The following is a 14558-nucleotide window of genomic DNA, read 5'->3' as shown; positions in this document are numbered from 1 at the left end:
GGTGCACTTAATGGATGTTACCTGCCGAGCGCTCCTGCGCTCGGGCCCACAAACAGACTTCACAAAGGATCCGACGATGCAGAACTGCCTGCGGTACCTTCCCGGGCGATCTCACCTGGATGGCTGATGATATGCCTGAAGAGGTCTGGTCCCAAACCTCTGGGATGGTGCCGTGACAGTGTCTGTGTCTTTAACAACTTCTCTCACTATCGTGACAGGTACCTATTCTAGGGCCTGTCTCTACATCAACTCTGACTGACTGACTCAGGGCCGATCTGGGCCTGGGGTATACAGGCCTAGTGTAGAGGCTACTTGCCTCTCTACACACCAAGCTCCTACCTCTTCCCCTTCCCGGTCTTCTCTGCCTACCGTACTCCCCTACGCCACCTCCTAACCTCTCTCTGCTCCGTCTCCTCGCCCTATTGGCTCCCGGCCGTCACCTGGTCCAGCTGAGGCTTCTGGGACTTGTAGTCCCCACTCTAAACCTCCTCTGATTGGGCAATGCTTTGCGCGCTCGCGCAACCACTCGCTGCGCATGCGCGACCTCTCTGGTGTCCCGTTGCCTACAGAATCACTGCACATGCGCAATACAGAAATGGCGGCGCCCTGGCGCTCGGGCCGCCACGGAGCCTCCGGCGCAACGGAGCGCTCCCTGCAACCTTCCTTAACTCTCTCACCCCAACGGAGGTGAGGGTGTCTGGGAGACCTGGCTACATACATATTCAACGTCATAAAGTGAGATTGTCTAATACATAAGCCATATAAGATATAACCCTATTTAACAACTCCAACCTTCAAGCAATAAAAACAATAAAGCAAAATAATGATGCAGAATAAATGCAAGGTACAAAAAGACACCTCCCAGGTCACAATAACATAAATAAGAAGCGATGGCAGGGTACAGAAGGACATCTTCTCAGAAACTCAGTCATACAGTCATAACCACGCCCAGCATCTCACAGATAAGTAGGAATCCACAAAGAGGGGCATCAAAAATAAAAATATGAAAAATACTGTATGCTAGCAGTCAAATAAAGAAATAGTGTGTACGAAGTGTGATATAGGGGGCTGGTCTACACGGCCCTACAGTGGATGCACTATGGTGACGATGGAAGGAGGTCCAAGCTACGGTCACATGGCCAATGACAGAGACCGTCTAGAAAAGGGGGAATCACATTGATGGGTAGATATTTCCATGAGTAGCAATATAATACAGTAACAAACACACTTTATCGAATAGTCCTAACATGAATCTAATCCTAACCTTCATCAGGGTTCTAGTTCATGGGTGTATCTGCACCACATAATAATAATAATAATAATAATTGTTTGCTCTTGTATAGCGCTGCTAGTTTTACATAGTGCTTTACAGAGACATTTTTACTGAGACAAGCAGCTGTTTAGATGTGGGTCCCCTTGTAGAAAGCCTTTAGAATTCTTTGGGTATTCTAAGAGTCGACCCCCCTGGTAATATCTCCCGGGATACTGCCTCAGCTTTCAAACGTTGTGTGTGAAAAAGGTCATCCTGGTACCCTCTCTGTCTAAATTTAATTTCCATGTCTGAGAGACTCTTGGTTGTTAATTCTTGATCACTTGTCACCGATCTGGCCCTGAGAAATTGCCTATATGGAGGTCCTTCTAACTTGCCTCGCGGATGTAGATGGCGATAATGTAGCATATTATTGCGATCTGTAGGTGTTATCTACATATCAGATACGAGGCGGCCAGAAACTAGGGCGATGGTTGTGTCAAGAAAGTTCACCGAGGTAGCGTCAAAGTGAAGCTGATGGTGTCAAATGAGTACTACAAACATGAATATAGTAGACAGAGTGCCAGATTAGATGAGGAACGCATGATCAATGTATCGCACCCACATAAGCCCATAGTTCTGGAAGAGTACATCCATATAGACGAGCTTACGTTTAAAGTGACGTCACATACTTTTAAACCAATGTGACCTATCATATGGTACAGCAACCAATGGGATTGTCTTGTAGATGACGTCACATCCTTAACAAACAAAAAAAGGAGGCGGCACATGATACAGCGTCCAATCAGATTGGAGCTGTACCATCTGACCTGAAAATGTGACGTCACGGGCCATATATAAGGCCGGTACGTCGCACTTAACAGGAAGAAGACGACGAGAGAACATCCTATTCTGGATTTATTATTGGGTTTTGGATTGACAGATGAAGATAGAAGATTAAAGAAAAGAAAGAAATAATGACAGATGAAGAAACAAGACAGTGATAGAAGATAAAAGAAAGGAGAATTGTGTTACCTGTTCCGGATCTTCAAGGTGAATGGCGTTGGATTGACTTTGATGACGTCGCGGTACGAGAGCTTCCTGATACTCCGGGATTCAGAGGGTCAACGCTTCTAAAGGTAAGAAAAATATTGAATGTATGTTATTTTAATTTTACAGGTTTTTTGATTGCATTCTTTTTTTAATGTTTTTCATTGCCCATTTACTGATAATGTAGGGTACAGATAAATACAGTGATAGCCAATGCATTTTTGGGCAAATTCTTGTTTTCTTTTGATTATTTTTTAGTTTTCTATTTATTGTTTGGCTTAAATTGTTTGTAATTTGGATGGCTTCTTTTGATTTAATTTTCCGATTGTTTAGCGTTTTTAATTAATTATTTCTTTTGTTGGCTACTGGTTTTAATTGAAGTGTTGGCTAGTGGTTTTATTCATTAATTGATTTGATGGCTTAAATTAATCAATTGTTTTGTTGGCTAATGTTTAAAATGAATTAATTATTTTGTTGGTTAGTGCTTTTATTTATTAAAGTGGTTGGTTGGTTAGTGCTTTTATTTAATTGGTTGGCTAGTGCTTTTATTTATTGAATTGGGGTATTTAGATGCTTGTGTATATCTTTTATTATTGTGTCTTTTTGGCCTTCATGCTTTTTTATTATGGTGACCATTGAGTGATATATTGGCTTATCATGCCGATATTATATGGGTATGATGTACCACCATGCCAATCAATGGGTACAGGGTGGGTATAGTGATCCAAGGGCGGGTGGTTATGCCTCCAGGGTGGGTAGCGGGGGAGGGTTAGTTAACCCCTTACTTAATTACTATGGTGGTTATTAACCGCTAAGGTGACTAAGGGTTTAGGGGCCATTAGATTGTATTTTTTCATTTATTCTTGCTGGCATCTGAGGACATGGACCTGGAGTATGCCGACGAGGACGCCCTTCATGATGGCAGGGGTAAGTAGAAAGGTGTATTTACTTTATTTATGCTGGATGGCTAATGTTTTCTTTTATAACGGGCAAATTAGCTATTATATCATATATCTATATATATCATATCTGGATAATAGTTATTTTGCTCATAACTGTGCTGTATGTATTTAGGGGGGAGGGTGTATTTATTTGAATGTATACATATATTTTAGTTTTTAGGCACAGAATTGGTACCGCAGGCAAACAATTGCCACCAATAAACCTGCTATTGTGCCTCAACCCCTTCACTGCTTAGTGGCTATTCGCTAAGGTAATGAAGATGCTTCATGTAAATTGTATTAATAGTGTGCGTGTGCAGGGGGTCTCCTGAGCTGAACCTCTTTGTTTTCTGCCTCAGGAACCCCCTGATTCCTGAGTTACAGGCCCCGGTATGGGGCATCGGGTGCTGGTATCGCTGCCATTTTTAAATCGTCGCGTCACGTGACCGTGGGATTAAAATACTGGTGGAGATACCGGCACCCCATACCAGGGCCTGTAACTCGCGAAGCAGGGGGTCCCCGAGGCTGGAATCAATGTGGTTCCCCTGCCCCCGCACACTATTAATAAAAATTACAGTAAACCAGCTTCATTACCATAGCGTATAGCCGCTAATGTAACGAATTTGTTAATTTTTTTATTTGGGTTTTAATACTAGTGTTTTGTAGCAGGGGGTCTCTGGAGCAGAACCGTGTTGGATTTGAGGTCCGGGGACCTCCTTCTTCCCGAGATATAGGCCCCGTGATTGGGTGCCGGTATCTCCTATTCATTTAAACAGGCGATTTAAACAGCCTGGTGATTTTCCCCCCCGGTGCTTAGTGCATAGGCACCTACTGTATGTGTGTGTATATCTGTGTATATCTGTGTATACAGTATATGGTATATATATCATGTGGGTATATATGGTATATACAGTACATCATGTAGGTATATATGGTATATACAGTATGTACGTGTATATCTGTGTATATATAGATATAGTTTATGCAGTATACGGTATGTGTGTATATATGATATATACATTATATGTGTGTATATGGTATATACAGTATATTTGTGTCTATATGGTATATACAGTATGTGTGTGTGTGTATATATATACAGTATGATATATACAGCGTGTATATATTATATACAGTGTGTGTGTGTATATGGTATATACCAGCGGTGCGCAAACTGGGGGGCGCGACCCCCGTGGGTCGCGAGACTGACTGCAGGAGGGGCGCGGGGTTTACAGAGGCCCCGCACGCTTCCCAAAGGCACGTAAATTAAGTGGCGGGGGAGCTGCAGGGCCTCTGTAAACCTAACTTACCTTGGCTCCGGCGGCTTCACACACGCGTCGCCATGGCAACGCGGTATCAAATGACGCCGCACGGTCATGTGACACCGTAGCCGACTCCGGAGCGGGCGTGAGGGGGGCCGCGGAGGCGAGGGGAACGCTGGCAGGGGGGCACAGGGAAAAAAGTTTGCGCCCCCCTGGTAGATACAATGTGTGTGTGTGTATATATGGTATATACAGTATACATGTGTGTATATGGTATATACAGCATGTGTTTGTATGGTATATACAGTATATACTGTATGTGTGTGTATATGGTATATACAGTATATGTGTGTGCATATGATATATACAGTACATGTGTGTGTGTGTATGGTATATAGAGTATATATATATGTGTGTGTGTATGGTATATACAGTATGTGGGTGTGTGCATGATATATACAGTCTGTGTAATGGTATATACAGTATATGTGTGCATATGATATATACAGTACGTGTGTGTGTGTGTATGGTATATAGAGTATATATATGTGTGTGTATGGTATATACAGTATGTGGGTGTGTGCATGATATATAAAGTCTGTGTATGGAATATACAGTATATGTGTACATCTCAGGCCCTGTATGGTGGAAGCTGCCTTCCTCCTGTTTCACATTTCAGCTGAAATCCTGAGATACAAAAAACATGTCCAGTTAACCCTTTGAGTGCCAGGGGTCTGTGATGCATTGAAATACACTGGTTCTGAGAGGTCACTGAAAGATCACACAGGTAGGAGGGGGCAGTGCTGGGGGTGTCAGTATTAGAGGGTAGGAGGGGGCAGTGCTGGGGGTGTCAGTATTAGAGGGTAGGAGGGGGCAGTGCTGGGGGTGTCAGTATTAGAGGGTAGGAGGGGCAGTGCTGGGGCTGTCAGTATTAGAGGGTAGGAGGGGGCAGTTCTGGGGTTGTCAGTATTAGAGGGTAGGAGGGGCAGTGCTGGGGGTCTCAGTATTAGATGGTAGGAGGGGGCAGTGCTGGGGTGTCTGTATTAGAGGGTAGGAGGGGGCAGTTCTGCGGGTGTCAGTATTAGAGGGTAGGAGGGGCAGTGCTGGGGGTGTCAGTATTAGAGGGTAGGAGGGGCAGTGCTGGGGGTGTCAGTATTAGAGGGTAGGAGGGGGCAGTGCTGGGGGTGTCAGTATTAGAGGGTAGGAGGGGGCAGTGCTGGGGGTGTCAGTATTAGAGGGTAGGAGGGGGCAGTGCTGGGGGTGTCAGTATTAGAGGGTAGGAGGGGGCAGTGCTGGGGGTGTCAGTATTAGAGGGTAGGAGGGGGCAGTTCTGGGGGTGTCAGTATTAGAGGGTAGGAGGGGGCAGTGCTGGGGGTCTCACTATTAGATGGTAGGAGGGGGCAGTGCTGGGGGTGTCAGTATTAGAGAGTAGGAGGGGCAGTGCTGGGGTGTCAGTATTAGAGGGTAGGAGGGGGCAGTGCTGGGGGTGTCAGTATTAGAGAGTAGGAGGGGCAGTGCTGGGGTGTCAGTATTAGAGGGTAGGAGGGGGCAGTGCTGGGGGTGTCAGTATTAGAGGGTAGGAGGGGCAGTGCTGGGGGTGTCAGTATTAGAGGGTAGGAGGGGGCAGTGCTGGGGGTGTCAGTATTATTGCAGAAGGGGACAGTTCTGCGGGTGTCGGTACTAGAGGGTAAGAGGGGGCAGTGCTGGGGGTGTCAGTACTAGAGGGTAAGAGGGGGCAGTGCTGGGGGTGTCAGTATTAGAGGGTAAGAGGGTTCAGTGCCTGGGGTGTCAGTTTTAGAGGTTAGGAGGGGACAGTTCCCTGGCTGTATTTGTATTAGAAGTGGTTGTCTCAAGACAAGCTGCCCCTTCTGGTCCTCCTGTGTTTGATGTGGGTTTCCTTTATTCGCTCTACCCGCGCGCACCCTGTGGTTCTTTTGATTTTCCTTTGATCTGCAGTGGCATGTCTAGGGTGGAGGGCGGCCGGCTGTGCCAACACATATAGGAAATAATCCAAAAGTAAAACTTTTAAGAGTGGCTGTTCTGGCCCAAGCACACCCTGATAGATGAGTAGTGACAGGCAGGTTAACTCAATCCCATATATCAAGCAAGGGAACCTTCGTACTTGCTGAAGTGTTTATTGGGGGCAACAACATACAAATAAAAATGGGGGAAAGGTACTGAAAGAACACTGGGACATGAGAGCAATGGAGGGGAAGGGGAACTATGAGGGAAGTGGGATAAATGCAAGATATAGGGATAGGTAAAAACCAGTAACTTTACCAGGATAGGCGAGATGACTGCTCAAGATGGCTGCTGGCACTAAAGGACAGCATGCTGGTCGGGGCTGATGGGAAATTAACTAGGACAATACCACCTGGCAAGGGGAGGGGGAGCAGTCCATCCTGGTAAAAAGGCAGGGGGGTTGCCAAGGCAACTGGCTGAAGCCAAGAAACCCACAAGGGGTCGCAACATTGTTGCAACAGCTAGGCTGAGGAGCTCTGGCAGCCTGAAGACAGAGACAAAACACAATCCTGTTCCAGGACACTCCCCGTCTGGTATCTGTAGATACTATATTAATATAATATAAACATGTGGAACACATAAATATAACAACAATATATAAACAGTCCATGTATGCATGACAGATGGCACCGGCGGGTACCATTGGGTTCCTAAGTCTTTTGGCGCTCCAGGTGTCGAGGTAGGTGCACCAATCCGAGATGGCTGGGTGCTCCTCATTATTTCTTAAGAGTCCATAAAATGGGTGAGCCCATGAATGATAATTGGGACACTCAAGTGGTGGCACCCCAAGTCCCCAAATCTGGGAAAAAAGTTCTGGCTCCGACAAAGACTGGAATCGCATCCATGAGTGTTGTAAAGGCTCATGGGAAAGTCGGGTGGGCTTGCCTCCAGGGTCGTGAAGACTTGGTTGGTTGAGTAATTCCAACCGTGCGTTCACAACACACTTGGGGATTGGTAAGGCGACCACCTATTCTTGTGGAGTCGCCCTTGTTGGTCGTAGGATTCTGCTTCCAGAAGGAATTACCTTTAGAGTGGTTCCCTTTTCCATTGATGCAGTTAGTCTTGTCTGTAATCGTCCCCCTTTGGACGCAACTGGGGATGACCATCTTTGCCTCGGTCACTGTGCTGATAGTACTTAGTTGTCGTGGTAAGTCTCCTTACAAAAGATTGTCTATTCTGCCACCAGTTGTGTGGTTGAGAGCAGTTGGAGCCTGCCTTAACTGTGTGAACGCTTGCTGGAGCATTGTCCATTTAGAGGAACGATGAAGTCCTAGCGTACCCTCAGGTGTCACGTTTGTGACCACAGCACAGACTGGAAGGTGGATTTCTGTAGCTATTTCCGGGATTGTTGGTTGACCTGTATCTGTTGGAACCGATGGGATCTCATCCGACTGTGTCAAAGACTTTGGTTCTGTAAGCAATGATGTGCTCTGAGGGTGAGCTGTAGAATCTAATCCAGTAGTGTGGTCCGCAGGGTTCTGGTCTGCAGCTGTAGATACTAACCCATCGTGTCACTGATCTGTCTGTGTTGATTTCTCAACTTCCTTTCCTTTGGTTAGGAGATGTCCATTGGGTGGATAGAGTGGAGGCGAAGTTGTCTGATTGTTTGTTTATGTTGGAAGATCTCTTTGTCAATCACCTTCAGGAGATCGTTCTCTTCCTTTGGTGAAGTTGGGTCATCGTCTTTTGTCGTCTGGAATACTGAATATCCTAGGCCATTGTCACAGTCCTCTGATATGAAGATGTTTTTGTGATTCTCAGGGGTATGACCTTGTTTCTCTTCCTTGCTAGGCCTTCCTGTCACTTGCTGCATAGGGTGGGGGCGGGGTTAGCTGCAGAGGGTGGGGGCAGGGGGTTAGATGCAGAGGGTGGGGGCGGGGTTAGCTGCAGAGGTTGGGGGCGGGGTTAGTGTCTGCGGAGCCACAGCAGTAATAACTTACGGTGTCTGCTGCCAGGGCTCAAGATGGCTCCCCCGGCCCACGTTCCACAGTGACAGGTAGGGACACACACACACTATAGGGAGACAGAAACACAGAATGGGAGAGAGACACACACACAGCATGGGGAGAGAGAGACACACAGCACGGGGAAAGAGAGACACACACAGCATGGGGAGAGAGACACACACACAGCATGGGGAGAGAGAGACACACACACACAGCATGGGGAGAGAGAGACACACACACAGCATGGGGAGAGAGAGACACACACACACAGCATGGGGAGAGAGAGACACACACACAGCATGGGGAGAGAGAGACACAGCATGGGGAGAGAAACACACACAGCATGGGGGGAGAGAGACACAAATACAACATGGGGGGAGAGACACACAAACAGCACGGGGAGAGAGACACACACAGCATGGGGAGAGACACACACAGCATGGGGAGAGAGGCACACAGCATGGGGAGAGAGAGACACACACAGCATGGAGAGAGAGAGACACAACATGGGGAGAGAAACACACACAGCATGGGGAGAGAGACACACACAGCATGGGGAGAGAGATAGGCACACAGCATGGTGAGAGAGAGACGCACGCAGCATGGGAAGAGCCACACACTGCATGGGGAGAGAGAGACACACACAGCATGGGGGGGAGAGAGAGACACACACAGCATGGAGTGAGAGACACACACACAGCATGCGGGAGAGAGACACAGCATGGGGAGAGAGAGACACACACAGCATGGGGGAGAGACACACACTGTAAGGAATCGGGGAACACGTCCCCTCCTTACCTATTACTCCACATGCTTCCGCTCCGCTTACAGAGTGCGCGTGCACACGGAAGCTTTCTGCAAACACCACTCACTCAAAACTCACATGCGGCGTACTCACGCGACGTTTGTGCACCGCTCTACAGCTGCGTGGCAACATTCCTGATACTGCTAACTCTGCTCACCTGTGTCCTGCATCCTCTGTCCAATCACAGCTCCCGCAGGGGCTGCGCCTCCGCTCCGCCTCTCGCACTAATTGCTCCAGCCTTACTAATTAAACCCTGCATGCTCAGTCACTCATCGCTTAGCATAACCTGTTGTAGCCTTGTGTTCCTGCGTTCTGTTTTGCCCTGCCTTGTGCCTTGCTGTTTTCTTGCTTCCAGTTGATCTCACGTGTACCGACCCGGCTTGACTATTGGACCCTCTCTGGATAATGACCCCGGCTTGCCTCTGAATACCCGCACTTCTCCAACCCTGATCACGGCTATTGGACACTCTACTGCCCCACCAGCTCCAACCCCTGACCACAGGACAACGGACATCAACTACGCTGCTGGCTCCGCCCCACAACCTCGGCAAGTATCTGGACTAACCCAATCTCCCCAACCCAAACCCGGCTACGTTGGCAATCCACTTTCCATGCGTGCCTCCGCAGCTGTGGATGCGCAGTGTTACACTTTCCCACCTCAGTACTGGGGTTCCGCCTTGTTCGTGGTGAGCACAAGTGTTACACACACATAGCATGGAGAGAGAGACACACACACAGCATGGGGAGAGAGAGACACAGCATGGTGGAGAGAGACACAGCATGGGGAGAGAGAGAGAAACAGCATGGGGAAGAGAGAGAGACACAGCATGGTGGAGAGACACACAGCATGGGGAAGAGAGAGAGACAAGGCATGGTGGAGAGAGAGAGAGACAGCATGGGGGACAGAGAGAGAGAGAGAGACAGCATGGGGAGAGAGACACACACAGCATGGGGAAAGAGAGACACACAGCATGGGGAGAGACACACACAGCATGGGGAGAGAGAGAGACACACAGCATGGGGAGAGAGACACACAGCATGGAGAGAGAGACACACAGCATGGGGAGAAAGAGAGAGACACCGCATAGGTAGAGACACACACACAGCATGGGGAGAGAGAGACACACACAGCATGGGGAGAGAGAGACACACACAGCATCAGGGGAGAGAGAGACACACACAGCATGGGGAGAGAGACACACACACAGAATGGGGAGAGAGAGAAAGAGAGACACACAAACACCATGGGGAGAGAGACATACACAGCATGGGGAGAGAGAGACACACACACAGCATGGGGAGAGAGTGACACACACAAAGCATGGGGGAGAGAGACACACACAGCATGGGGAGAGAGACACACAGAATGGGGAGAGAGAGAAACAGCATGGGGAGGGAGAGACAGCACGGGAGAGAGACACACACAGCATGGGGAGAGACACACAGACACACACACAACATGGGGAGAGAGAGACAAACACACAGCATGGGGAGAGAGACACACACAGCATGGGGAGAGAGACACACACAGGATGGGGAGAGATACACACAGCTTAGGGGAAAGAGTGACACACACAGCATGGGGAGGGAGAGACACACACAGCATGGGGAGGGAGAGACACACACGGCATGGGGAGGGAGAGACACACACACAGAATGGGGGGAGAGAGACACACAGCATGGGGAAAGAGAGACACACACACGGGGAGAAAGAGAGAGACGCAGAGCATGGGGGAGAGAGACACTATAAGAATGGGGGAGAGAGAGACACAGAGAATGGGAGAGAGAGACACAGACAATGGGGAGAGAGAAACAGAGAATGGGGGAGAGAGAGACAGAGAATGGGGATAGAGAGAGACACAGAGAATGGGGAGAGACAGAATGGGATGGGTGGAATGAGAATAGAGGGATGGGGATGGTGGGGGAACGGGGATGGGAGGGGAACGACAATGGAGGGATGGGGGGGAGAATGGGCTGTGTGTGTGTGAGGGGCGGAAAGACATAAAGGAGACATAAAACGCAGTTGATGATGTCATTTGTTTTATAAATATTTTTTTAATGTGTCCCGGGTTTTACTTTTGTAAATCTGGTCACCCTAGGTATACTGTAACGAGTCATATTTTGGAGCAGGACCGTTGGTCACGTCATTCTCTGCAAACCTCAGTGCACTGGGATGTGACAGATGTTAATACTAGCAGCGCTATACAAGAACAAACAATTATTATTATTAATTATGTTGACTTCTCTTCTCCTTCCTCCCCGCCATGCTTTGCTATGGAGGAAGGGTTGTTGAGTTGGTCAATTGTCAGCGCCTCTGGATGTAGAGATGGTACATGCTTGTCACTGTTGCACACTGTACATTTGATGGCTTCTTTAGTCTTTAAATAGATGAGTTATGGAAGCGCAGCACCTGAAGCAAACTCCAAATTCTCTGAGTAGGTTCTTGCATTCCTCTATGGGCTTCATCCTAAACCCAAAACACGTGTTAAGTGGGTGTGACTTCTTGTGTATGGGGCATTCCCTGTTTGGGTCCCCTGTCTCCCTGCTTGGAGCAGTAGAATGGTTGGGACATGTAGATGTTTTAGAAGACACGTCTGACCTGCGGACCGAGATAGGTGTTCTGGTGCTACCGTATCTTGTCACCGGTCCTTCATTGTTCAGGCTGCTTGCACTGGGTGCAGTTGGTGTACCTAGGATGAAGCTGGGATAATTTTTTGTTCTGGCTGCTTCGCGAATAAAGTTCAAGAAGACGTTACGTGATAGCGGTCTCTGGCAGGACTCGGTAGCACGAGTGATCAGACCTTAATTGAGTTATTGCCTGCTCAAGCTGCTTTTCATAATTGTCAATGCTAGCAACATTAAGTATTTCAAGTCCAGTTTTTTCCATGCCTTTTCTAATTTGTCACAGTGCGCGTCAATGTCAGCTTCATATTTTTCGTGGGTCTTTTGTGTAAGTGTGACTGTCCGCCTAGGCCTTTCGCCCTCCTGTGTCTGTTGCGGTTGTGTAGCCGTCTCAGCGTCTGAGTTGTCACTTGCATGCGTGGTGTCTGGTGAGGGTCTGAGTTCTGCTATGCTGCAGTTGTATGTAGGCCTTTAGCCAGTGCATGTGGCGTGTGGTCTGTTACCTGTGTCGGCAATGGACGACTGTCTCAGTTAGTGCCGGTCGGTGTCCTGCAGCGGTCAGCGTAGACCAAGCATGTCAAACTCAAAGGCTAACACGGTCCAAAGAAACAAGGTTTAAGTTTATGTGGGCCACAAAAACACAAAAACTTCAATTTTCATAGAAACTTAGGTTTATTTCGAAAAGTACAGTATAAAAAAAAGGACGATAAAATTAATGTTTTTTTCCTGACACTTGGCATCTCCGACTTTCTCTCTCTCTCCCTCTCTGACTGACTCCCTCCCTCTCTCTGACTGACTCCCTCCCTCTCCGACTGACTCCCTCACTCCCTCTGACTGACTCCCTCACTCCCTCTGACTGACTCCCTCCCTCTCTCTGACTGACTCTCTCTCTCCCTCTCTGACTGACTCCCTCCCTCTCTCTGACTGACTCCATCCCTCTCTCTGACTGACTCCCTCCCTCTCTCTGACTGACTCCCTCACTCTCTCTGACTGACTCCCTCACTCTCTCTGACTAACTCCCTCACTCTCTCTGACTGACTCCCTCCCTCTCTCTCTGACTGACTCCCTCCCTCTCTCTGACTGACTCCCTCCCTCTCTCTGACTGACTCCCTCCCTCTCTCTGACTGACTCCCTCCCTCTCTCTGACTGACTCCCTCCCTCTCTCTGACTGACTCTCCCTCCCTCTCTCTGACTGACTCTCCCTCCCTCTCTCTGACTGACTCTCCCTCTCTCTGACTCTCACTCTCTCTCTGACTCTCACTCTCTCTGACTGACTCTCACTCTCTCTCTCTGTCTGACTCTCTCACTCTCTCTGACTGACTCTCACTCTCTGACTGACTCTCTCTCTGACTGACTCTCTCTCTGACTGACTCTCACTCTCTCTGACTGACTCTCACTCTCTCTGACTGACTCTCACTCTCTCTGACTGACTCTCACTCTCCCTGACTTACTCTCACTCTCTCTGACTGACTCTCACTCTCTCTCTCTCTGACTCTCACTCTCTCTGACTCTCACTCTCTCTGACTCTCACTGTCACTCTCTGACTCTCACTGTCACTCTCTCTGACTCCCACTCTCTATCTCTCTGACTCTCACTCTCTCTCTGACTCTCACTCTCTCTCTGACTCTCACTCTCTCTCTCTGACTCTCTCTCTGACTCTCACTCTCTCTCTGACTCTCACTCTCTCTCTGACTCTCACTCTCTCTCTGACTCTCACTCTCTCTCTGACTCTCACTCTCTCTCTGACTGACTCTCACTCTGACTGACTCTCACTCTCTCTCTGACTGACTCTCACTCTCTCTCTCTCTGACTGACTCTCACACTGACTGTCTCTCACTCTCTCTCTCTGACTGACTCTCTCTCTCTGAATGACTGACTCTCTCTCTCTGACTGACTCTCACTCTCTCTGACTGACTCTCACTCTCTCTGACTGACTCTCACTCTCTCTGACTGACTTTCACTCTCTCTGACTGACTCTCACTCTCTCTGACTGACTCTCACTCTCTCTGACTGACTCTCACTCTCTCTGACTGACTCTCACTCTCTCTGACTGACTCTCACTCTCTCTGACTGACTCTCACTCTCTCTGACTGACTCTCACTATCTCTGACTGACTCTCACTCTCTCTGACTGACACTCTCTCTCTCTGACTCTCACTCTCTCTCTCTTTCTGACTCTCACTCTCTCTCTGACTTTCACTCTCTCTCTCTGACTGACTCTCACTCTCTCTCTGACTGACTCTCACTCTCTCTCTCTAACTGACTCTCACTCTCTCTCTCTCTAACTGACTCACTCTCTCTCTCTCTCTGACTGACTCTCACTCTCTCTCTCTCTGACTGACTCTCACTCTCTCTCTCTGACTGACTCTCACTCTCTCTCTCTGACTGACTCTCACTCTCTCTCTCTGACTGACTCTCACTCTCTCTCTCTGACTCTCTCTCTCTGACTCTCTCTCTCTCTGACTCTCACTCTCTCTGACTCTCACTCATTCTCTCTGACTCTCACTCTCTCTCTGACTGACTCTCACTCTCTCTCTGACTGACTCTCACTCTCTCTCTGACTGACTCTCACGCTCTCTCTGACTGACTCTCACGCTCTCTCTCTGACTGACTCTCACTCTCTCTCTGACTCACTCTCTCTGACTCTCATTCTCTCTCTCTG

General features: G+C 48.5%; 2 protein-coding genes across 3 annotated transcripts in view; one reads left to right on the top strand and one right to left on the bottom strand.

The window, feature by feature from the left end:
• The window catches only part of LOC142496045 (sodium- and chloride-dependent betaine transporter-like), a 93213-nt gene extending 86392 nt beyond the window's left edge, over positions 1 to 6821 (bottom strand). For both annotated transcript variants that reach the window (XM_075602326.1, XM_075602328.1), the window contains exons 1-2: positions 6783 to 6821; positions 2285 to 2382 (exon numbers count right to left, since the gene is read on the bottom strand). The gene's annotated coding sequence lies outside the window, so the exon portion shown is untranslated. The remainder of the gene's footprint in view (positions 1 to 2284; positions 2383 to 6782) is intronic.
• The window catches only part of LOC142496046 (sodium- and chloride-dependent betaine transporter-like), a 91044-nt gene that overhangs the window by 2698 nt on the left and 73788 nt on the right, over positions 1 to 14558 (top strand). The window lies entirely within an intron of this gene.

The sequence above is a fragment of the Ascaphus truei genome, chromosome 5, assembly GCF_040206685.1.
Source record: "Ascaphus truei isolate aAscTru1 chromosome 5, aAscTru1.hap1, whole genome shotgun sequence".
In the NCBI taxonomy this organism is placed as follows: domain Eukaryota; kingdom Metazoa; phylum Chordata; class Amphibia; order Anura; family Ascaphidae; genus Ascaphus; species Ascaphus truei.
This window is presented reverse-complemented; position numbering and strand designations above follow the sequence as displayed.